The following is a 25,284-nucleotide window of genomic DNA, read 5'->3' on the forward strand; positions in this document are numbered from 1 at the left end:
TTTTTTCAATAGAACTGCAAACATATATCATCCATTTGGTTATTATGCACGCATCACTTGCAAAACAACATACAGTTTGTCAAGAATTTTTGGCGCTAGTTTTGCCTTCTGATTAGAGCGAATTTGCACTTTTTAATTTTGACTTTTTGAGTACACTGAAACACAATGAGAGCTTAAGATGGAAAATAATCCATTGCTGCTTCACTTGCATGAACCAACTCTTTTACTAATACAAATATTCAACTATAAACTTAACTATCTTACTTTCTACTTGGAAAAACACTTCTAGAAAGGTATTCTTGATTGCACTGTGTCCATCTTAGACACCAATTGATGGAGAGGGGATCCAATCCAGAAGCAAGACTCGCTATCAAGAACTCTGTAAGATTTTGATTTATTTTTTCAGTTATTCAATCTAGGAAAATATATTTCTTTCAATTTTAGAAAGTAGACTTTAGGATATGTGTGTGTGTGTGTGTGTGTGTGCATGTGGGTGTAATAATGTTGAAGTTGGTTTTTGGAATTGAAAAGAAAGAATTTTATCCCATATTTGGGAGCTCAAAATTGACCCCTTGGATGAATTTGTGTGGACTTGAATAGAATGCAATACAAAATATTATTAAGTTTCTTCCGAATCCACACAAATCTAAATCCATGGCTTGAAATCCATGCTCCCATACTAATGTTTTTACCCATGAGTTCTTTGGTGTGTTTGATGTCAATTGGTCTCGGCACAAGCCACTGTCATCCAACACCTTTGTCCGTCATAGTAGCACACAGCCAACCCCAATCACATTTGATCTGATGAGATGAAAAAGAATCTAGCCCATCAATTAATTTTCAGATTAATCAAAGCCCTTTGAAGCAATTGAAGGGTCAAATCCCTAAGTTTGTGAGTGAGCCATTGTTTGTTGTTACTGACCTTAAGTTTATGCCAGGACCTTGCCATCGCTTTCAACACATGTACTTCCAGCTCTTTTTCATGCACTGTAGGATTCTTCTGTTACTGGAGCTTTTAATCCTCATTGACTTCTCTTATCCACTACCCTCATTGTGCCTCCTTTTTGACTGTGTTGTCCATAGCTACGCCAGAGCTTTGGCTTTTCTTAAAAGAAAGCTTGCAGTGTTCGTGCCTTTATGGAAGGCCATCAAACAAGAGAAGAAGAGTTTTCCTCTTTATCAAACCGGTGCTCTACTATCTTACCAATTTAATAGGTGATGAATCAAACCAACCAATTTACTTGGAACCAGATTAATAGGTATTGGCCTGATCAAACCCAACCAGCAGAATATAACCCAAAAGAAGAAAAACATAGTTAGTTGGTTACAAAGGACCAATATGACAATATGATGGCACTGACATCAAAGATTGGAGGGATTACATGCATGTACCAATGGGATAGGGATAGAGGAAGAGGAAAAACCGAAGATTTCACATAGTACTTTTCGAAAAAAAATCAATTTGATTTATTTCGTACTCTTCGGTCAATGAGAAAATGGGTCAAATTCTATAGGATCAAACATATGGGACTTAAGGAATGATGGAAGGGAAAAGAGAGGGAAAAATAAGAAAATAATAAATAATAAATAAATAATTAAATAAAAATAAAATGAAGTAGAAGAATGTAGATTCCAAATGAACAAATTTAAACTTGAAAAGGATCTTTCTGATTCTCAAAGAATGGGGGGCGAAGGGATTGATAAAGAAACATCTTTTGTTTTTTTTTTTTATTACCTTCAAAGACCGAATCCATTCGATTTATAAAAAAGGATTACTAATCCTTAACTTTTCGAGGAATCCTTCATCAGTGAGTTACTGATTTTTTCAATTTTTTAACCTTGGCCGTAGGAGCAAGTCAGAAAGATTGAGAAATAGAACCATCTGATTTGATTCATTCTCAATAGCCATGAGATGATCATCTTAGGATGATGGAGAGGTTGAGCTTGGATTAAGATTAACATAAAAACAATTGCTTACTAATGCAAACAGTTCAGCATTATGTTTATATTTAATATATGCGCTTTTGGCTCTGCTATCATCATGATGGAGAACATGTCATAGAGCTCCATCCATGTAACTTCCTACTTGCCCCTTGACCAGACTATGGTAGCGAAATCATTTTTTTTTACTTTCATAGGGAGGGTGAACTCCATGGTCTGATTGGTTCAATCAACTAGAAATCTTAGAGCTCTGAGGATCAAGGACAAGGTAAATCTAGCCAGTAGTTGCATTAGAGGTATGCAAGTCTGCTGTGGGGAAATATCTAAATGCAATATAGAAACCAGTACGAAGGGCTTATAACAGGTTGGAACTGAATGAGGGATGTTATGATCCACAAATTTGTGTTTGTTAACTTTGCTTAGGAGGTCTATTCTAGACTACTTTCTCTCACCCAATGTTGATTTGAATACATGAGAGTTTCACCAACTCTTTGCACAGTGCTAGTGTAAGGAAAGTGAGCAACAACAGAACTGCGGGACTGCAATACAAGATTCAAAAGCTCAATGACCAACATTTCGAGTCCATTGATCAAGCAGCAGCTCATGTGAAGAATGTAGAAAAAGAAGTTACTTATCTAAAGGAAGCTAGAAGTGGGCAGACTCTCTTGAGCAACCTGTCTGCGCCCATTCCACTTGATTATGCTGGTTGAACCAAACAAGCTTGATAAATAGTGGCTGGAGCCTGGAGTATCGTAAGTGTGGCAAGAAGAGTCATTCTTACCATTATTGCCCTAAAAAGAGGCATTTGAATATGATCAAAGAGAATCTTGAAGTTGAAATGATTATGCATAGAAGCGACCACAGTGAACTAGAGGTTAGGATGTGTCAGTTAATGAACAGTCACCTCTGGTTAAGTTTGCACATTTCTTGGTTAAGGTTCTAGAATGATTGGCCCAACATTGTTTCCTAGCTCAACGACCTTTTGCATCATGCTAAGACAATCACCTACCAGGAAGTTCAGCACCATGTCCACGTTTTTTTAGACACCATAATCGAAATTAGTCTAATCTCTTAAAGTGGTGTTTGTCAATTGGGATTGCAACCCTTTAAGACCTGCACTGTGCATGTATCTGGTTACAGGACAGGGTTCATGGACTGTTTCTTTCTGCATGGATGTGGTTTTGGTGCTTGGCAGGCTTATTTCCAGCTTGCTGTTATGTCTGTGACTTGAATGCACCTCATATATTTTTAGGACGATGGCAGTTTCAGTATCGCATTATCTGCAATGGCGGGTTTCAAGAAAATGCCATAAGAGTCAAGGTTCATTTCATTATGAGATGCATTCTTTATTTCTGTCACAGATGTCACGGTCCACTTTGTGTATTTGGTCACATTGTTTCTGTTCACCAATTCTTGATCCTGTTAATCAATGTTCACAAGCTTTTATGTGGTGGAAGAGTGATGTAGGTAGGAGTCGCCTGCTGAGGAGAGGGGATCCAATCTGGAAGCCATTTTCGTCATTCAAGAATTTTAGGATATTTTGATGACTTGGGAGATTTTGATTTATTTTATTTTCAATTTTTTATTGTAGGAACATACAGTCCTTTTAAATTTGCAGTGTATTTTAGGATTATGTGTCTACACACATAAGCTTGTGCAAGTGTAACCACCTTGAATTTAGTTTTTTGGAATTGGAGGAAATTGAGTATTTTTTATTTTTAGGGTTCTTATCTGTGAGTTCTTTGGTGTGTTCAGCATCATCCCATTCACAAGACGCTCCTTTGGCATGCATTTGACACTTTTATAAACATGTTGACTATATTAAATTAGATTTTAAATTTTAAATTTCATACTTTTCTTTAATAGTTATCCAAGACACCTTTACACTCTGATTCTTCTTTAATATGCTTTAAACATTGTAAAGTGTTGTCATGAAAATCGTAATAAGAACAATCACAATGTTGGTTTCTTAAAAAGATTACAATATAAACTTGTTGGCGTTTACAATGGAAGAAGTTAAATAAGTCGTAGGTTAAGAATATCTGTGAAATAAAAGATGGCAAGAGGAAGGCATATGTATTTTGTTAGAATACCACTTTACCTAAAAACTTAAGCTATAAAATTGTGGGCCAACAATATATATCAGGTCTTAACAGTCCCTCACACGTGCAACCCAACAGCACGTAGCGAGAGAAACAAATGAGAAATAACACCCATTATAAGGAATAAGATAATTCTTAACAAACAATAAATGTGGGCAACTAGACTAGAACCTAGGACTTCCTAGCAACTTGGCTCTGATACCATATTTGAATACCACTTTACCTAAAATTTTTAAGATATTAGGTATTTAGGTTGCAGGCCAACAATTCATATCAAGCCTTAACAATAATTATATTGAATCGTTTTTTTTTTTTTTTTGTATAATAACCAATATTGTGTAAATCTTGAAAATTTAATGGTACCCCACATAGAATATTTAAGTAGAATATTAGACCATCTTGTGTTGTGTCTAGGGATTTTGGAAATTGTCATGATCCTGTGTCAATGTCGGGGTCATGCCAATGCCCATATTTATAAAAGCTGAAGGGACACCAAGGGGCAAAGGTCCTTTGGAGCCTAGGCCCAAGGTGCAAGGCACAAGCTTGAGTTGAAGTAAAGGTAATATCAACAGCTGTTGGAGGGTCACTACTTGCCAAAGGTCAATCTTCGAGCTGCCTTGATTAGGATGGCTAACTCAAGATAAGAAATTATGAATGGGGATCATATATGGGTCAAAATATAATCAACAGAGTCACCACTAACAAAATATAATCAACAAAGTCACCACTAACCTATTTAATCCTATGTGAGGTTAGAGCGCCTAATTAATTACTATGGATTGATTGGTCAACTAGCTGCATCTAGGGTTTGAGGAACAGATTATCAAAACTCTGCGTACCAAAGCTAAGTTTGGGAGTATAGTTACGCAATGTAAGGTACTAATTCCCCCTACACACCTGTCCTATAAATATTACTTGATTAGCGTAAGACTTCCTTTGAATTTAACCTATCAAGACTTGGGTCCTTTCCTTTTTAATATTTACTAGCCTTTAAAATATTGGACAGCCCCACCCAAGATAGAAATTGTCCTCATCTCGAGATCATCGAAAGCATGCACAAGACACAAACTTGAGATCTGTTGTCGGATTGATTTTAACATGTGAGAGTGTTTGGTGAAATATTGTCCATCTATTAAATATTGGGTGTCCTACACAAGACATCAACCACCCTCACCTCGAGGTCCTCAAAAGCATACACAAGACACAACCTTGAGGGTCGTCATTGAATTGATTTTAACATGTGACGGTGTTTTGGTGAAATACTACCCATTCATTAAATATTGGGTGGCGCCATACTAGACATCAACCACCCTCACCTTGAGATCTTCTAAGGCATGCACAAGACAACCTTGAGGTCCATCGTTGGATTGATTTTAGTATCTAACTCTATGTTTGGTACAGGTGTAGACACACACTCTTTGGAGTAGGATAGCTAGCTCTACTAAAAAGATAGCGAAAGAGATTTTAGGTGAATCAAGAGGAAGATTCTTGAATAGGAAAGAAAGTTGGTGGTGGGATCAAGATGTCCAAAATATTTATAAAGACAACAAGAATTTGCTATTGAACCTTGTAAAATGTAGAAACATGGAAAATTTTGAAAAGTATAAAGAGGAGAGAAAAGATGCAAAAAATGTTGTTAGTGAAGCTAAACATAGATCATTTAATAATTTGTATGCTAGATTAGATACAAGAGAAGAGTAAAGAGACATACTTAAACTTGTTAAAGCTAGAGAAAGAAAGAGTAAGGACTTAGTAATGTAAAATGTATAAAAATTGAGGATGATATTGTCTTGGTTAAGAAAGAAGACACAAAACAAAGATGGTGAAGTTAATTTAGTAAGCTATTTAATGAAAACTAATTAGAAGGCTTAAACTTAGAATTAACAAATGAGGAAAAGGCTAAAAATATGAAATTTACTTGCAAAATTAGAGTTAGCAAAGTTAAGTTTGCACTCAAAAAGAAAAAAAAATGGAAAGCTATAGGATTGTATAACATTCCAATTAAAGTTTGGAAATGGCTATGTGATAATGGAACTGTATGGTTAACTAATTTGTTTAACACAATTATAAAAATTAGAAAATACCAAACGAATGGAGGAAAAACACTTTAATACCTAAAAAAAAAAAAAGAGGGCAGCTGGTGCACAAAACTTCTGTGCATGTGGGGCTCGGGGAAGGGGCAGACCACAATGGATATAAACTTATAAGTCATACAATGAAACCATGGGAAATGGTAGTTGAATAAAGACTAAGGTTAGAAACGAATGTCTAAAAAAAAAAAAAAATGGTTTTATGCTTGGGAGATCTACTACAAGAGCTATGTATCTTTTAAGAAGATTAATGGAAAAGTTTAGGGAAAAGAAGAGGAACTTGCATATGGTATTTATGGCCTTAGAGAAAGCATATGATAGGGTACCTAGGGAAGTTTTATGGTGGGTTTTAGGAAAAAAGGGTGTATGTAGTAGGTATACTGATGTCATTCGGGATTTGTACAATGGAGTAATGACTAGTGTTAGGACTATAGTTGGAGAGACTAGAGAATTTCTAATCACTATGTGTACATCAACGATTTTCTTTAAGCCCTTCTCTTTTTTGCTGTCGTGATGGATGAACTGACTAGAAGTATACAAAATAAGGTTTTGTGGTGTATGTTGTTTGTAGATGATGTTGTCTTAATTAATGAAACTAGGGGTGGAGTAGAATCTAAGTTAGATTTATGGAGAGAAGCTTTAAAATCTAGAGGCTTTAGTATAAGTAGAAATAAGACAGAGTATATGAGATGTAATTTCAGCCATAGTGGGAGCAATATTGAATACAAAATTAAACTTGATGATGAAGAAATCAATAGCACTAGTAGATTCTGATACCTTGGATCTATTATGCAAATTGAAGGATAAATTGAAGAAGATGTAATCCATAGAGTTAAAGCAGGTTGGGTAAAATGGAGAAGTGCTTCGAGTGTGCTGTGTGATCATAGAATACCCTTAAAATTAAAAGGAAAATTTTATAGGATGGCTGTAAGACCAATTATGCTATATGGATCAAAATGTTGAGCTATTAGGAAACAACATATTTGAAAAATAAAAGTTGCCAAGATGAGAACGCTAAGATGGATGAGTGGTATAGCGTTAAAAGATAAATTAAGAAATGAACATATTCATGGTAAGTTAGGCATAGCTCTTGTAGAAGATAAGATAAGGGAGGGATGACTTAGATGGTTTGGGCACTTGCAATGTAGGTCACATAGTGTGTCAATGAGGAAGAGTGAGTTAGTCACTGTGAGGGGCAATAGAAGGTGTAGGGGTAGACGCAAAATAGTTTGGAATGAGATCCTGAGAAAGGATTTAATAGTCCTAAATATGTCAAAGGATATTGTCCATGATCGCATAAATTGGTGAAAAAGGATTCATGTAGCCAACCCCAACTAGTGGGACTTAAGGCTTGGTTTGTTGTTGTTGTACCCTATGTTTGGTACACTCAAATGGAATAGATTGAGGGTGGAAAGGAATGAAAAATTGTATGAAAAATTTGTAAAATTGTAAAGACCAATTCCATTCCATTTCATTCCTTTCTTTGCCTGTCAAACAAATTATTAGGGTTTATATTCAACACACACACAAGAACATACTTATGAAGATACTAACATGATCATGCAAAATATAAGACATATTATATCAAGTAATCATGAAAAAACGACCTAATATTTACAAAGATAAACCATAGTTACCATACCATAAAAAGGCAACACAAATGCTTCCTTAAAGTACAAAATGGTGGGAATCTCATGCAATTTTTTCTAAAAGGAAATCTACCAAGATATTCCAATAAAATGTCTTTCCTAAATCCAAAGATGCCAAAAGATCAACATTCCATTTTGCTAAAGGATACATTCTATTTTTCATCCTTTCTAATTTTGGTAAGTGACCTAATTTCAAGGAAACACTTCCAAAGATAACCAAAGATCCCTAGGAACCCTAGCAATTACCCAATTTATTTTTTTGAGAATTATGATTTTTATATATTTTAATCATTTTCTTTCTTTTTTACAAAAATCGAAATAAATAAAACAATATTTATATTAATGATAATATTAATTAAATAAAAATTTAAATAACGGGAAAATATTTTTTTTCCCGTTTTTAGTCATTTTTTATTTTTTGAATTAATTTAGAAAAATATAATAAAATATTTTTTGAATTAGTTTGGACAAATATAATAAAAGAGTGATGGAATGACATTAATAATATTAATAATAAAAGTAATACTAATAATAATAATATAAAAATTTGCCAATAAGCACTCAGAGTAAAGCTAGTTTTTTTCATGTATTTTTTTGAGATTTTTTAATATATTTTTGAAAATTTTAATTGAATTTAAAAAGAGAAAAAAAAATGAAATAAAATCAAAACTTGAGAATTAGTCAGCTTAACGTGAACTTGGCACAGGCTAGATTGGCAAGTTCACTCCCACTTAAAGATCACATGTGGCACGTGAGCGCGCATTCCCCTTCCACAAGTCATCTTCTTCATTGAACTAGGGTTTCTTAGTTTGCTGTAGCGAGCCACTGCCATCTCTACCCAGTCACACTGCCTGAAGCCACCTCTCCTCCACCTTCTTCTAGTTGTCGTTCGATGCCTTGGCCAGCGTGGTTAGAGGTGCTTTTAGGATTAGCTCGTCTCCTCTAGATCTCCTCGTGCCACCTTGGTGAGCGCCATCCATGCATGATCAAAAACTCTACCTCTCTTTCTATGTTCGACCGTCGCCACTGCCTATTTGCCATCAACCCTTCCAACTTTCACTGTAAACACTAGAGCATGGGCTATCTGTAAATTTAATATAAACATGAGTTAATCATTGGATCTTTGAAATTCATAATTTTATACAAAAAACAAGAAACTCATACCTTGATCCATGCTTCCAAGTGAATATCCTTGGGCTATGTTTTTATCTCACAACCTTATGTTTCCTTGTGCTTTTCTTAATTTGATGGAAAAGTAGCACAAGCTTCCTAGGATGAGATAGGACCAGCCCCAACCACCTTTATATACTAATCACTTCCATCAAGTGATTAATTAGCATTCATAACTTATCATAATTATGACTCCTCAAATTCCGAGAAGTCATTAGAAGTCATTATTGTAATAGACTCTTCATATTTGGGAAACCAATATTATTATAACATTATTATATTTAAAAACCTTTCATATCATGTAAATAAATATAATCATAATTTAAAACCTTTCATATTACTTAAATAAATATTATCTTAATTTTATTTGAGTCAATTTATTTATGTCTTGCACTATCATCGGAGACAAAGAAAGGATTCCCTCTCGAATTCTCAGCCCTACCTTTCTCTATTTTATTAATCTTTTAAGCTTGCACAATGTCGGGATTACAACAAATAATATGGCAAAACCAGAGCTAATATAAGTGAAAGATGGAAAGACTAACAAACATGTGTGACACATCATGTTTACATGCTTGAATGTAAATATAAAACCACCTACCATGCAAAAACATAGGAAGACATGCCCATTGTTAAACTAGTAATCCTCCAAAACACCAAAAATTAATTGAAAATCACACCTTGCAGAGCTTCTTCCTAGAGATTCAACAAGAATACCAAGACAAGTCAAAGAAAACCCAAAAAAAAGAAAAAAAAACATCCAAAAAAAACCAATATGCCTTATCTAGCTTGAAGATGCTTCCCCTGAAGCTCTTAAAATGAACACCTTTCTCTCTCTCTCTAATTAAAGATAGGTCTGTCAAATCCCCTCTTTGAACCTCTGTTTGTGGGAGCCCATAGCTTTCTTTTTATAAACTTTTGGAAGCTAGGGTCTTGCCCTAATCCTCGCTTTTCCAAAAGTACCCTTAAGGACCAAGGAATATCCTTTCCTTGTTCTACAAAGGTGCTTGGGCACAGGCTTCGTCTATTCTTAATGCTAAATCCCTAACCAAGTTGGGAATAACCCCTTATTTTAACAAGAAAAAGGAATTTAAATCGTAAAAATACAAAATTGAAGCCCATGACTTAGCCCAAGCTCTAGCAAAGGACTAGACAAAGATAGAGAATCCTTAATTAATTGCTTTCTAGTCATTTATTGTCCATTATTTTTCAATTAATGACATTTTCAAAGTTTAATCCAATTGACCCTGGACAAAATTGTGTGTCAAGACTCATGGTTTTAAATAGCGGTAGTGTAGCGTAACGATAATGAGTGTAGCAGGAAGCAGGAGTAGTGGTTGTTACATAATGGGAAGTGGATTTAATGGCTGTGAATTTTTCTTAAGCACGCATAACCTTATGTATGTTAGTACGTTTGCATGTTTTAAGGTCTTAACCCTTCTTAGAAAGAGTTTTAGTGAAATTTGAATCCTTTAGTTCAATTAAGTGAGTAAGTTGTTTGGTAAGCAATACAATTAGATCCATTCTTCATAGACAAACTTGGGATTTGCAATCCTAGGTAAGATCAATTTAGGATCATGGGATCCTTTTCTATCAAACAGGAAGGGTTGTTGCACGAAATGCACTTCTAGGTAATTGCCCCATAGATCCTATATCTATCTATATGAAGAAAAAATCATGTAACAAAGGGGATTCTTCTTTGTAGAAATGGTACTTCAAACTTGGAATTTAGACCAAGAAGTTATATTGTATGACTATAACCTAAAAAAAAAAGGGCAGCCTGGTGCACAGAGCTCCCATGTATGCAGGGTCCAGGGAAGGGGCAGACCACAATGGGTCTATAGTATGCAGCCTTACCTTGCATTTTTGCAAGAGGCTGTTTTCACGCCTCAAACCCATGACCTTCAGGTCACACAGCGACAACCTTACCGTTGCGCCTAAGCTCCCCTTCTATAACTATAACCTAAGTTTTAAAATTATAAGATATAATCATAAAACTTATCATTAAGTAAACAAAGTAATAACTTGAAAATGTCAAAAACTAGAAAAGAAAAGAAGGTTGAAATTGAAAATATAGAGCATAAATATCAAATTACTAATATTATCAAAATATAATATTTTCTTAACAAATTAGTGTTATCAAATTGTTAATTAATGCGTGTCTTGTGAGTATTTTTTTTAAAAAAAAATAGTAAATTTTGTATCATTATCATCCTCATTATAATCTTTCCCCCCTCTTCACATATTATATTGTGAATGATTTATAAGAGGGACTAAAAAACAGTAGTGAGAAAAAAAAGTTAAAAAAAATAAAAATTGTCGTAATAGTCCTATATTGGTTATGTAACAGCCTTTATGTAACGGTGGCAGTCCGTAATAGCATCAGTAACCCATAAAACTGTTATGCAATGGCGTTAGGTGACTGTCATGGCTGCTATTTAAAACCATTCAACAGGTAAGGCACATATTGTCTGTATTGTCTATGTATCCTAGAATTCTCTCTTCTCTTCTCTTTCTTTTTCTTTCTCTTGCACTAACCATGATCTCATTATTCTTTCTTTAATCAAGTCTTATTAATGATCTCTCCTCTGGAAAGCGTATCCTTTCTCCCTTCGCAACCTCTCTTCCCTTCTCCTCCTTGGTTTAGTGTGTCACTATGGTGGCTGTAGGTCATGAAAGAAGAGAATCGCAGACATTCAGTCCATCTGAAGCTAGATAGAATGGGAAAGGGTGAGTTTCTCTTTGTGCTGGAGCAGAAACCTTAATGTAATCTATGGCTAAGATTGTCTTCATCATTAGTGAAGTGGTTCTTGGAGGGGTTGTCGTTAGTGTTTTGAAGGTCTGGTAGGGGTTATTGGAGCATTCGAATTGGAAGCATGTATTGGTTGGCGATCTGAACGATGACAGTGCGGAAGTTCCTGGAGTTAGGGGTGGGTTGGAATGGTTAGCGTTATTCAGTCTTTGTGCCCAAAATAGGAGTGTATTCAAGTTGAGCCAAGTCGATACAGTGGGAAACTCAACCTTGACACAACTCGAACTCGATCAATCACAAAATTGTAGAACTCGATCTCAACTAGGCTGCAACTTTTTAAAAGTCGAGTTTGATTTGATTAAGCTCGATTAGATTATAAATTAATATTAAAATAATAAAAAAAATATTATATTGTATATATGGCATTAAATCTATGTATAAAATATATACCATATGACTTTTTATAATATAAAAATAAGAAAATTACAAAAGCTCGACTAGGCTTGTAAGTACTGTAACAGAACTCAAAATCGACTCATTAAGCTACTTGAGTAGCTCCAACTCAAGTAAAAAAGATCAAGTTGAGTTGAAGTGTAGAACAAGTCAGGTCTGAGTAGCTTGTGAGTAGGCTTGAGTAGGCTTGACTCACTTATACCCCTAAGCTAGAGGATCTAAAGGACAGGGATGAGTAGGATTTGTGCAGGGGTTTGTTGTGATGGAGAAGGAATTTGGTGCAATGGTTCCTGTTATTGACGAGGAAATACAGAAAACTAATTGCTTGTGGAGCGAGGTGGTGACAATGGAAGTAATAAGTTCTGCGATCAGTGTGGGGGTGAAATGCTGGTCATGACATGAGACCTGGCTGTGCATCATCAACCTTTAGTTCTGCTATGCATCCAGATGCGGCGGCTAGGGTATCTTTGATGGATGATTGTGTATTCATGTGGAGAACAAAGAGTGGAATGGGCCGGGTTGTGCAAAGAATAGGGTTGTGGCTTGTGAATCCAAGGGGAATGGCATGGGCTTGGAATGGGTTTGAGCCAGGTATTATTAATATTTCACTGAATCTGGACCAGCCTTTGGTAGTCTTTTTTCATTTCTAATAAATAGAAATGGGCCTTCAACTCAGGCCCAAAAAGCTAATCCACAGCAGGTCCATTTATCTTGGGCTCAGCAGCTTGGACCTAATAGCAGTTTGGCCCATATATTAGGAATTTTTTTAAAAAAATCTGCAGCTTATGGATTTTTCTTCTTCATTGAAGCAAGTCAACCTCTTATCTTCTGGTTCACAGATGGAGAAAGTACAGATACCACCTCTTCATTGGGAAGAGGTTCCAATCTAGATAAGTTTGAAGGACAAAAGTCTCTGAAAGCCAGAATAGAGTTTGAGCAAAATTGGGAGAGGAAAGAAAAGCAAGTGAGCCTAAAGTCTTGGCTATTGATAAGGTGGGGTATTACCTGGAAGCTGGTGTTGACAAAATTCAAAAGGAAAATGATTTTTTTTGGTTGGGGAGGAGAGGGTGGGGATGGGATATTTTTAAGCCAAAAGATACTAAGCTCCCTTGAGGTTTCAAAAATCCCACAAACCTCCACTGTGATTTCAAAAATTCCATAGACTTCTTCTCACATTTGATTTTTTGGGATAATTATAACCCCTGAAAAAAATTTTATTTTTGCCAAATCTAAAGGCAAATCTCGGGGGGAGGTCTGTGGAATTTTAGGAATTTCAATGGAGGTTCTTGAGATTTTTGAAACCTCAAGGGAGGCCCTTGTTTTTTTGTGAATCCTTAAGGGAGGTTAGTGTCATTTACCCTTCTTTTTACATGGGGAGTAAATCTGATAAGTTTTGGGGACAAAAGGTGTATGCACGAAGGCAATTCGGGTGGGTGTGGAAATGAGGAAAAGAATTGAGGTGAAGGGATGGTCTTCCTACAGAACAGTACCTAAGTTTAGGGAGAGATTCAGAAGGAATATGTATCGTGGAAGATCCAGATGTTCAGAGGGCTGCAACTTACAAGAGGGAAAGGTAAAGGAAGGAGAAGAAGAAATGGTGGGATCTTATGGATAATAATAGTGAAGTCCTTAGTGAATTTGACTGTGATGGGGGTTTGCTTTTGGATGAAATTTGGGAGCAGTATGGATATGGTTCTGACTCTTCTGGTTTACTTGCTGATTTATCATATGTGCCTCCATCTTTGATGGAAGCTTTGGAGGGGATTCCTATTTTTGAGGATCATGGCATGGATAGTAAGCTCTGCACCGCAAGGATGGTATTCTACCTACCCCTATGGAGGAGATTTTTTGGAAGGATTTAGGAGCACAACAATTGATGGATGAAATGGGTTTGTGATTGTCTAGTCCTGGAGTTGACAAAGTTCATCTATGGTGGTAAAAGCAAGGCGAAGAAGGGCCATAGATAAATAGCTAATTTAAAGTGCTATGGGAACTACAATGGAAAAGGTTAAAAGGGGTTTTCTTGGTTAATTATTATTATTATTATTATAGAAGGAACTGCATGTCGTCGCCTAAGTTGCAATTTCTCCTTTCTCCATCTAATATCTTTTTTTTTTCAAAAAAATAAATAAAAAGGTTTTTGTTGGTTAATTCTTTTGTTTTTTGTTTTTTGTTTTTTTTAAAGAACCGTCGCCCGTAACTGGGTTGTAATTTCTCCTTTCTATGTAAGATATCTTCTTTTTTTCTTAATAAAAAAAGTGATGGGTATCTAAAACATTCAACAACAACAACAAACTATAAAACCAAGCCTTAAGTCCCACTAGGTGGGGTCGGTTAGATGAATCATTTTTAGTCAGTTTATGTAATCATGGACAAATTCAAGACTATTAAATCTTTATTCACTAACTCATTCTAAGTTATTTTAGGTCTACCCGTATCCCTTCTACTGCCCCTCATAGTAACTAACTCACTATTTCTCACTGGTGTACTATGTGACCTACGTTGCAAGTGTCCAAACCATCTGAGTCATTCCTCCCTTATCTTCTACAGGAGCTACTCCTAACTTGCTACAAATATGTTTATTTCTTAATTCGTATCATCTAAAACATTCAAATAAAATAAAATAATTTTGCAAATATGCTGCTATATTGAAATAGTTTAACCAACATATTTTATAGTATACATAACATGAGCACAAATAACTAGAATCTCAAACATTATACATGGAATTAATGACTAGAAAATAAATTCAAAGTCCTAATGTTATAGAATCATTTATAGTATAACATCAACCACAGCAAATATAACCAAGTTTAAATGCAAACAAACCAAAAGCCTAACATATTGCAAGCGGCCACCTGAAGTGCAAGCATTAAGAAGCTATCTCAATCTATATTTTGTTTTTCCTTTGGGAGGTTTTTTTAGCCCATGGACTCAGTTTTACAAAAACATGTGGGCCCAAATATGCAAAAAATAAAGCCCGCAAGAAATAAGCCAGCTGCAATCAACTAAGAGCCCAATAATGGTCAACAATTAAAAGGTGCATCTCATGAGGACCTTGTGCCTGGTGCACCTTGGGCCTAGGCGGCCCCTGTTGCTGTGCCTTGAGGGCTTGTTTGGCACCTAGGCTTACCTTTGACAACCATAGTGCCCTATGTGCATGTCTATGCTTCATGCCTTCATATATGGGTAGTTAATTTATTTTATTCAGTTGATGTACACCAAATAAGCAAGTGATTTAGCCTCTGAATCTTTAAGCTGAAGAAATTTAATTTTTTTCTACCATCTTGAGGAAGAAAGAAAAACTCTGAGAGAAAAAAATAAAATAAAATAAACTCTCTCTCTCCCCTCCCCCCCTCGCCGCTTTGTCTTTGTCCTCCCAACCCTTCATCATCATATTTTTATTTCTTCAATTAGAGGTAAGATGTTCTTGCCGATCCTTCTTTTAATGGAGTTTCATGGAGACTTTCTAGTAAATGTCTATGTTAAGGGTAACTATTTGTCCAGTTAAGGTGTAATTCAAGGGTAAGTAACAATGCACGAAGGGTGGACATGTAAATGAACCCTTCGTTGATGTACTGGAATATATGCACCATTTACATGGTATCTGAACTTGCAATTCACTATTTGATATGTTGCTGATCATCTTCATTGCCAACTTCTCCTTGCATAAATCCATGCCTATGAGTTGGAGATCTGCCATAGACTTGCCATTGCTGGAATTCTTGAACTCTATACAAGGACCTGTAAAAAGTTGATGAGAAATGGCTTGAGAAGTTGATATTGTTTTACAGCAGAATGAGATAAACTTTGTGGAGGATGGGATCTGATACTGCTGTCATTTATAAATTGTTCAAATAATTCTGAAGAGCAAAATCTGAAATGCAGTTTAAAATGAGATTCCTTTGCGCGATATTGAAACTTCTACTATATACTTGGTGCATATTTAATACATAGGATTAGAATCAAATTTGTTACTGACTAGGGTGTGTGAGGCCTTGGATTTGAATTAAAAGTCAGAAACTCATGTTCCCAAACACAACCTTAATTTCTACATATTCTCCATTGAATTTTTTATTCATTTCTACTCATCCTCCATTCTATTCTGAAATCTAAATGTGATGCTTCAGTATGTGAGAATAGAATGGAATTGAATAAAATAGAATCGATTTATCGCTTGATTTCAGCATATTCTTAATTTAGTTTTTATTATGTTCAGTTCTCACTCATTTCATTCTGCAAAACAGACGTGGACCAAACAGGAAATAAGTGAATCTGAAATTTGAATGCCACTGAAATTGCAGAAGCTTTAAGTTAACTTAAATGATTGTGTGGGGTAAGACAAATTATTGATGCATGCACATCTTGCCTTTACCTTTTTTGATTTTAAATGTATGTCTTTCCCTTCAAGTCCCCAAAAAAAATAAAAAATAAAACAGAAGTTCTCTACGAGTGCCAAGACTTTTAGGTTACGTTCGGCTTGCGGAATGCCTATTTTCAGGAATAGATTAATTTTAGTGGGTTTTAGCCATATAAAAATTTATGTTGTTACTATAAAGTAAATAATAATGTGTAATATTTTATGAGTCCATAATAAGGGATAGACAAAGAATAACTATTCTCAAATTTCATAATGAGGATGCCTATTTCTTTTTTATTACATATTGAATGAAATAATTAGTAATATATAAAAAATAATTATTCCTTTGAGTCTCAAAATTTAAACTAGATTTCATTTTATTGCAATGAATAGTTATTCTGTCGAACCAAACGAGCCGTTTTATCTTACTATTGTAAGACATAAATAAATTGCCTCAAATAAAATTATGATTATATTTATTTAAGTAATACGAAAGGTTTTAAATTATGATTATATTTATTTACATGATATGAAAGGTTTTTTAAATATAATAATGTTATAATAATATTGGTTTCCCAAATATGAAGAGTCTATTTACAATAATGACTTTTAATGATTTCTCGGAATTTGAGGAGTCATAATTATGATAAGTTATGAATGTTAATTAATCACTTGATGGAAGTGATTAGTATATAAAGGTGGTTGGGGCTGGTCCTATCTCATCCTAGGAAGTTTGTGTTGCTTTTCCATCAAATTAAGAAAAGCACAAGGAAACGTAAGGTTGTGAGATAGAAACACAGCCCAAGGATATTCACTTGAAAGCATGGATCAAGGTATGAGTTTCTTGTTTGTTGTATAAAATTATGAGTTTCGAAGATCCAATGATTAAATCATGTTTATATTAAACTTACATGTGGTATCAGAGCTTAGGTTTTAGAAACTCATGATTTTTTGATTATGATTAAAGGTTCATGTTTCGTTAAATTTTAGTTTATGAGTCAAGGCATTGGTTAAATTTCACGATGCATGCTAATATGAGTCTATATAAGTATTTTGACAACATGATTACGTTACTCACAATATTTTAACATTTTAATGTTATAAAATATTTTGATTTTAATCACCAAAGTGATTAAATCATTAAGTAAAGTACTCGTATGTTTGATGCTAGAATGATACTAAATTATTATAAGATATCAAGAATCACTCAAAAGTTGATTAATTGTTCTTATAATATAAGGATAATGTTTTGGTAATATTATTATTATTATTATTTTATCTATTTATCCAAAGATAATAGATACTTATAATGAGTGCATATAATGTTACCAAAGTAATGTTAAAATTAAAAATTTAATTAGCATCATTTCAAAGTTCTTTACATTAATGTTTTTCCCAAAGGAAAACATTAATATATTTACGTTTGTGATCTTATCAATGTTTCATTCAAAGCATTAAGTATGGTTAATTTTTGCAGTACCTGTGTCTAGATCGTTACACTTGCGTGCTTCATTTGTTCCAATGTTTAATGGGTTGAATTTTGCTGATTGGAGTGAACAAGTTCAATTTCACCTCGGTGTATTGGATCTTGATATGACATTCTTAAGTGATTAGCCTGCTGCTATTACTGATTCTAGTAGTGCTGAAGAAATAACCTATTACAATAATTGGGAAAGATCAAACAGGTTAAGTTTGATGTTTATGCGAATGAGTGTTGCAAATAACATCAAGACAGCTATTCCTAAAACTGAAAGTGCTAGAGTTTTTAAAGTTTGTGAGAGAGCGTTCCCAAACAGCAGATAATTCTCTTGCTGGGACATTAATGGGTATGTTAACCACCATGAAATTTGATAATTTACGTACTATGCATGAGCATGTTGTTGAAATGACAAATATTGCAACAAAACTTAAAGACTTTGGGAATGGATGTGAATTGAAAATTTTCTTGTTCAGTTCATTTTAAACTCATTACCAATTGAGTATGGACCATTTCAAATGAACTATAACACCATGAAAGATAAATGAAATGTGCATGAGTTGCACAGTATGTTAGTTCAAGAGGAAACGTGACTGAACAATAAAGGAATTCACTCTATTCATTATGTGAACAATCAAGGAGTTGAAAAGAAAGCAAAGAAACATGGAAAGGGGAAAGGATCTTTAAAGGATAATGAATCCTCTTCTCATATCCAGAAGAAGGCATCAAGTAAGGACAAATGTCGTTTCTATGGAAAACCTAGACATTACCAGAAGTACTGCTTGAAACGGAAAGCTTGGTTCGAAAGGAAGAGTAAGCCTAGTGCTTATGTATGTTTCGAATCAAATTTAGCTGAAGTTCCTTATAATACTTGGTGGATTGATTTTTGATGTACAACTCATGTTTCTAATATGATGTAGGGATTTCTTACAATCCTAAACATAAACCCAAATGAGAGGTTTATCTTCATGGGGAACAGAATAAAAGTGTCACTTGAAGCTGTCGGGACTTATCGTTTAATCCTATACATTGGTTGTTGTTTGGATTTATATGAGACTTTTTATGTTCCTAGTATTTCTAGGAATTTAGTTTCATTATCTAATTGGATGTTTCTGGGTACACTTGTAATTTTAATAAAGGTTTTTTCAGTTTATTTAAGGATACCTGTATGGTTGGTTGTGGTATGCTTTGTGATGGATTATATAAGTTAAAACTTGATAATCATTATGTTGAAACACTTTTAACCTCACATCATAGTATTGGCACTAAACGAAGTTTAGTGAATGAACGATCTGCTTACTTGTGGCATAAATGGTTAGGTCATATTCCAAAGAAAGACTGGAAAGATTAGTAAAGAGTGAAATACTTCCAGATTTGGATTTCACTGACTTTGACATTTGTGTAAATTGTATTAAAGGAAAGCAGACAAGACACACAAAGAAAGGAGCCACAAGGAATACTCAGCTTCTAGAAATTATACACACTGATATATGTGGACCCTTTGACGTAAATACCTTCACTAATGAAAGATATTTCATCACCTTTATTGATGATTTTTCACGCTACGGATATGTCTACTTGCTACATGATAAATCTCAAGCGGTATTTGCTAAATTCCTTGAAAAATGTGGTATTTGTGCTCAATACACAATGCTAGGTACACCAGAACAGAATGGTGTATCAGGAAGGCGTAATAGGACTTTGATGGATATGGTTAGGAGCATGATAAGTAGAAAGTCTTTACCCAATTTATTGTGGATGTCTGCTTTAAAAACTGTCATGTATGTATTAAATCGTATTCCTAGTAAGGCAATTCCAAAGACACCATTTGAGCTTTGGACTGGCAGGAAACCAAGTTTGCGATACCTGCATGTTTGGGGTTGTCAGGCAGAAATTAAAGTTTATAATCTACAAGAAAAGAAGTTGGATGTAAGAACAATTAGTGGTAATTTCATTGGTTATCCAGAAAAGTCGAAAGGGTATATATTTTATTGTCCTAATCATGTCACAAGAATAGTTGAAACTGGAAATGCTAGGTTCATTGAGAATGATGAAACTAGTGGGAGTATGGTTCCACTAAATGTGGAAATTAAGGAAATTACAACTCCCGTTATTCAAAGTAAAACCTATTATAGAAAAACCACAAAAGGTTGCGTTAAGGCGATCTCAAAGAGAAAAGAGATCTGCTATCTCGGATGATTATGTGGTTTATCTTCAAGAGTCAGATTTTGACTTAGGAATTGAAGATGATCCAGTTTTGTTTTCACAGGCCATTAGCTGTGATAATTCTGATAAATTGATGGATGCCATGAAAGAAGAGTTAAAGTCTATGGAACAAAATGAAGTCTGAGATCTTGTAGAATTGCCAGAAGGTTGCAAGAGAGTTGGATGTAAATGGGTTTTTAAAACCAAACGAGACTCTCGTGGTAACCTTGAACGTTACAAGGCCAAACTTGTTGCTAAAGGCTTTACTCAAAAAATGGTATTGATTATAAAGAGACCTTTTCACCGGTCTCTAAGAAAGATTCTTTCAGAATCATTATGGCTTTAGTAGCTCATTACGATTTAGAGTTACATCAATTGGATGTGAAAACTGCCTTTCTAAATGGGAATTTAGATGAAGATGTTTATATGGATCAACCATTGGGTTTTACAGTTGAAAGGAAAGAAAATTTGGTGTGTAAACTTAAGAAGTCAATATACGGACTTAAACAAGCTTCCTAACAATGGTATCTTAAGTTTAATAATACCATTAGTTCCTTTGGATTTAAAGAAAACATTGTTGATCATTGTATATATCTAAAGATTAGTGGGAGTAAGTTTATATTCCTGATTCTGTATGTTGATGACATTTTGTTTGCAACTAATGATCTTGGTCTGTTACATGAGACTAAAGAATTTCTCTCAAAAAACTTTGAAATGAAAGATATGGGAGAGGCAAAGTATGTGATCGGAATAGAAATATTTCGAGATCGGTCCCAATGACTGGTTGGTTTGTCTCAGAAAGGTTATATAAATAAAGTTTTAGAGAGATTTAACATGGACAAATGCTCAGTATCACCCGTTCCAATTCAGAAAGGAGACAAGTTCGGTCTTATGCAATGTTCTAAAAATGATCTGGAATGGAGGCAAATGAAGGATGTACTTTATGCATCTGTTGTTGGGAGCTTGATGTACGCTCAAACGTGCACAAGGCCTGACATTAGCTTTGCAATTGGAATGCTCGAAAATATCAAAGTAATCCAGGAATGATTCGCTGGAAGGCTGCAAAGAAAGTTCTAAGATACTTGCAAGGAACGAAAGATTACAAGCTTATGTATCGAAGGTTTGATCATCTTGAGGTGGTTGGATATTCGGATTCTGATTTTGCTGGTTGTGTGGATACAAGAAAGTCCACATTTGGCTATGCATACTTGCTAGCCGGAGGAGCAATTTCATGGAAGAGTGCGAAGCAATCAATAGTTGCTACATCCACTATGGAAGCTGAATTTGTAGCTTGCTTTAAGGCTACAATTCAAGCTAATTGGTTGTGGAATTTTATTTCAGGACTTAGAATAGTCAACAGTATTGCCAAGCTGCTAAAAATTTATTGTGGTAATTCCGCAACTGTCTTCTTCTCTAAGAATGATAAGTGTTGGCCTTCCAAGGCTTCACATCCTATTTTGATGCTAACAAACAAGCGGAACTTAACATATTTAGTTAATTGATGATATTTCATATCTCACATATGTGAAAGTAAGGTCAAGTACTCACAAGGATCAATTGAAACTTATATTCCAAAGGATCAATTAAAGCTTGAAGACGAGAAGAAGACTAAAGCATGAAGACTTAAGTGTTTAAGAATGACAAATGACTTAGAAATCTTTATGTAAGTGCTTTAATATTTAAATATCTTTTGAAATATTGTCGAAACTCTTTTGGGGAAATACATGGACTTAGAGACTTATTTTAAAACCCCATAAAATGTTTTATGAAAGATCAAAATAAGAGAGCAAAATTAAATTTGAAAACCCAAAATCAAAAATCAAAAAAAGGGCTGGTCATCTGACTGACCAGAAATACTCTGGGTTCACTCAGTCGACTGACAGAAAAACAACAGCTAAATTATCTATTCAGCCGACTAATTCGATGAACTGAAACTACCCAGTCGACTGACAGTACACAGCCGACTGACCCATTTTGAACTGTGTCATGCCAACCAACTGACAATTTCCTGATTTTAATTTCTGGAAGACAGAAGGGTGTCGGCCGCCTGTCCAGCCAACTGACCCTGTGGAAACACACTACCTAGTCGCCTAATCAACCGACTAACTCTACGGGATTTGATTTTTTAAACTCCAACGGGAAAATTTCAAAAATAGGTTTTTCAATTATGAACGTTATAAAAACTTGGAGGACACTCCAAGTAACTTGGGGAACAAGGAAACTAATCCTAAAAAGCCTATAAATACTACCTTAATCCCAAGAAATTCATACACAAGCAATCACACAACATACTTGCATCAAATCTTTCAATCTCTCTCAAAGTTTTATATTGCTCATACTCTTGCTAGAGGGAAATCATCTGAATTGCTGCTGAAACACCAACCTAAGGTTCTCATACTGAGTTTTCTCAAATCACAAAGGAACCCTTGGTGAATTCTACACTTGAGTTTCAATTCTATTTCTTATTGGTATTTAACATATTGAAGTACCTAGAGCTGAATCTGTACTAATCTACTCTATTTAGAGAGTGCTTTTGTACGCAGTGTTTTCTTCATATCTTGTGTAGTTCTTGGACGATTTGAAGTGTTCGGATCATTGGCTAAGCGAGGGGATATCGCTTAGAGAGGTGCTACTCTAGCCTAATTGAAGGAGTGACCGAACGAGGGTATATCGTTTGGAGAGACGGGCTCTAGCCTAATCAAAGGAGTGTAAATAGTGTTGTTCCGTCCGGCAAAGGAACTGGTTTTAGTGAATCCTTTGGTGGTTTGTCAAAGGCGAGGACCTAGGCTGGGTATAAGCCGAACCTCGTAAAAACCATAGTCTCACTTTCTTTTTCCCTTACTCTCTTTACTTATAGCATATATGGATGTTTTTAAATTCCTTAATCATAAACACTACATGGATTTGATATTAAGTAAACTTAAGTTTAATTTGTTTTTGGTATTACGGAAACCGAAAGGGAGTATGTTGGTTGATCCATTCTTTGCGGAAACCGTAAGAGAGTACGTTGATTGGTAAAACACTCGAAGACTCTTTAAACTGAAAGTTTATTTAACGTCTAAGATTTTGAAAAGAGTATTGAATTTTATATTGCACCTTATTTTAAGAAAACAAATTCATTAACTACAGGGCTGCAAACTAGCATAAGTTGAATCTTCTATCTTAGTTTGAATATTGTGGATGATTGGAAAATTGATTGGTTGATTGATTGGTTAAGTACTTTGTTGGTTGTGGATTGAATTTTGTTTTTAAGTATTTATTATTTGAATAAATCAACAAGAAGTAAATAATTCATTAAAAGAAGAAAAAGAGGTTAAGGATCCTTGAGAAGAATTAAAAGAAAATTTTTAAATCCAATTCATCCCCTCTCTTGGGATTACACCTTAGTTTTCAATAAGTATTCCAATAGTGCTAAGCATATGAAATTGTAATATTTTGCTGTTAAAGAAGACGTACAGAAACAAAAAGTGTCAATTGAACATATTAGCACCGATTGTATGATAGCAGATCCTTTGACGAAAGGATTGCCACCCAAAACATTTATTGGTCATGTTGAAAAGATGGGCATTATTGAATCTTAATGTTTGTTGTTCAATTGATATTTGAGCTCAATAATGAAAATGTTTCTGTTATTTCTGTTTTCCATTTTGTATACATAATTGTTATAGAATAATGATAACAAGATTAAAGTTATACCTAATGTATGCCTCTCAACTAAAAATCATTATATGTAGTGGAAGTTGTATTGTAGTGCATGGAAGGAACTATGTTAATAAAGATGATATGGAACCGCCATGACTCCTACAAGTTTTCTGCATATTAATGATAACGAATGTATGCGCATTATGATCAACTATGTTAAGTAATTTCACTTGAGTCAAGTGGGAGAATGTAAGACATAAATAAATTGCCTCAAATAAAATTATGATTATATTTATTTGGGGAGTCATAATTATGATAAGTTATGAATGTTAATTAATCACTTGATGGAAGTGATTAGTATATAAAGGTGGTTGGGGCTGGTCCTATCTATCTCATCCTAGGAAGCTTGTGCTGCTTTTCGATCAAATTAAGAAAAGCACAAGAAAATGTAAGATTGTGAGATAGAAACACGGTCCAAGGATATTCACTTGGAAGCATGGATCAAGGTATGAGTTTCTTGTTTGTTGTCTAAAATTATGAGTTTCGAAGATTCAATGATTAAATCATGTTTATATTAAACTTACAACTATTCCTAGATCTTTTGTGACGTGAGAAACTGATGCACTGAATACTGCGATCTGCTTTCTTAAGGTTGTGGTAAAGGGATCTGTAAAATTTGTGTAATACGATAATGACTTGTTTTTAATATTTCTCGTTAAACATAAAGGGCATGTATGAACGAAGGCACTTCTTGAGATGGGCTAAAAAACAAGCCTTCAGTAATCGTCACAAGCAAATTACAGCATCGGTGAAGACAAAATTAGACACTTCTCTGTGGGACTGATAAGATTTGGTTTTTTGTTGATTATTGAAACAGATAAGCTAACAAGTTGACGAAGGAAGATAAGATTATCAGAAGAAATGAGACAGATCACGTTGACATTTTGACACAACAAAGTGAAGAGTGGGTTTTCTTTTGCTTTTCTTCCTTTTCCGTTTCTCTCTGATGGGCTCTCATGTAAATAACAAAACGAGGATGTTGGTCCTATCTGTTGGAAGATTTTTATTCTTAGCATACATAATGACGCCTTTGGTGCAGATGAACTGTGTTTTGGAACCCAAATTAACGTGTTTGGACATGTAAGAATCCAATCCAGCATCTGGTTTTGTTTCTTGTGGGCGCTGCTTTTTAACTTGTTTAATGATTGTCCCAATATCTTCCTTTTGAATTTGTTTGTGAGAGAGAGAGAGAGAGGGAAAAAAGAAAATAAGAAAAAAAAGTTACTCTATTTTTTCTCTTTATATGAAATATTAATTAGGAATGGTAGAAGTATATTCAGTCCGTTTCTGAGGGGACACCGTAAGCCAGTGGAGAGGTTCTGGTTGTTTATTTTGATTAGGGAAGATGCCTAAACCAGGTGCCAGACTATGGGTGCAATTGCA

General features: G+C 34.7%; 1 protein-coding gene across 9 annotated transcripts in view; it reads left to right on the forward strand.

Annotated features, from left to right (window-relative positions):
* Positions 1-25,015, forward strand: part of LOC131164117 (uncharacterized) — a 44,367-nt gene extending 19,352 nt beyond the window's left edge. The window contains exons 5-6 of one of the 9 annotated variants that reach the window (XR_009139216.1): positions 290-381; positions 24,719-25,015. The gene's annotated coding sequence lies outside the window, so the exon portion shown is untranslated. Of the gene's footprint in view, positions 1-289; positions 565-3,398; positions 3,674-18,914; positions 19,153-24,718 lie in introns of those variants that run through there. The other 8 variants (XR_009139215.1, XR_009139214.1, XR_009139213.1 and 5 more) reach the window with 8 other exon arrangements.
* The last annotated feature ends 269 nt before the right edge of the window (positions 25,016-25,284 follow it).

Source organism: Malania oleifera, chromosome 9 (assembly GCF_029873635.1).
Source record: "Malania oleifera isolate guangnan ecotype guangnan chromosome 9, ASM2987363v1, whole genome shotgun sequence".
In the NCBI taxonomy this organism is placed as follows: domain Eukaryota; kingdom Viridiplantae; phylum Streptophyta; class Magnoliopsida; order Santalales; family Ximeniaceae; genus Malania; species Malania oleifera.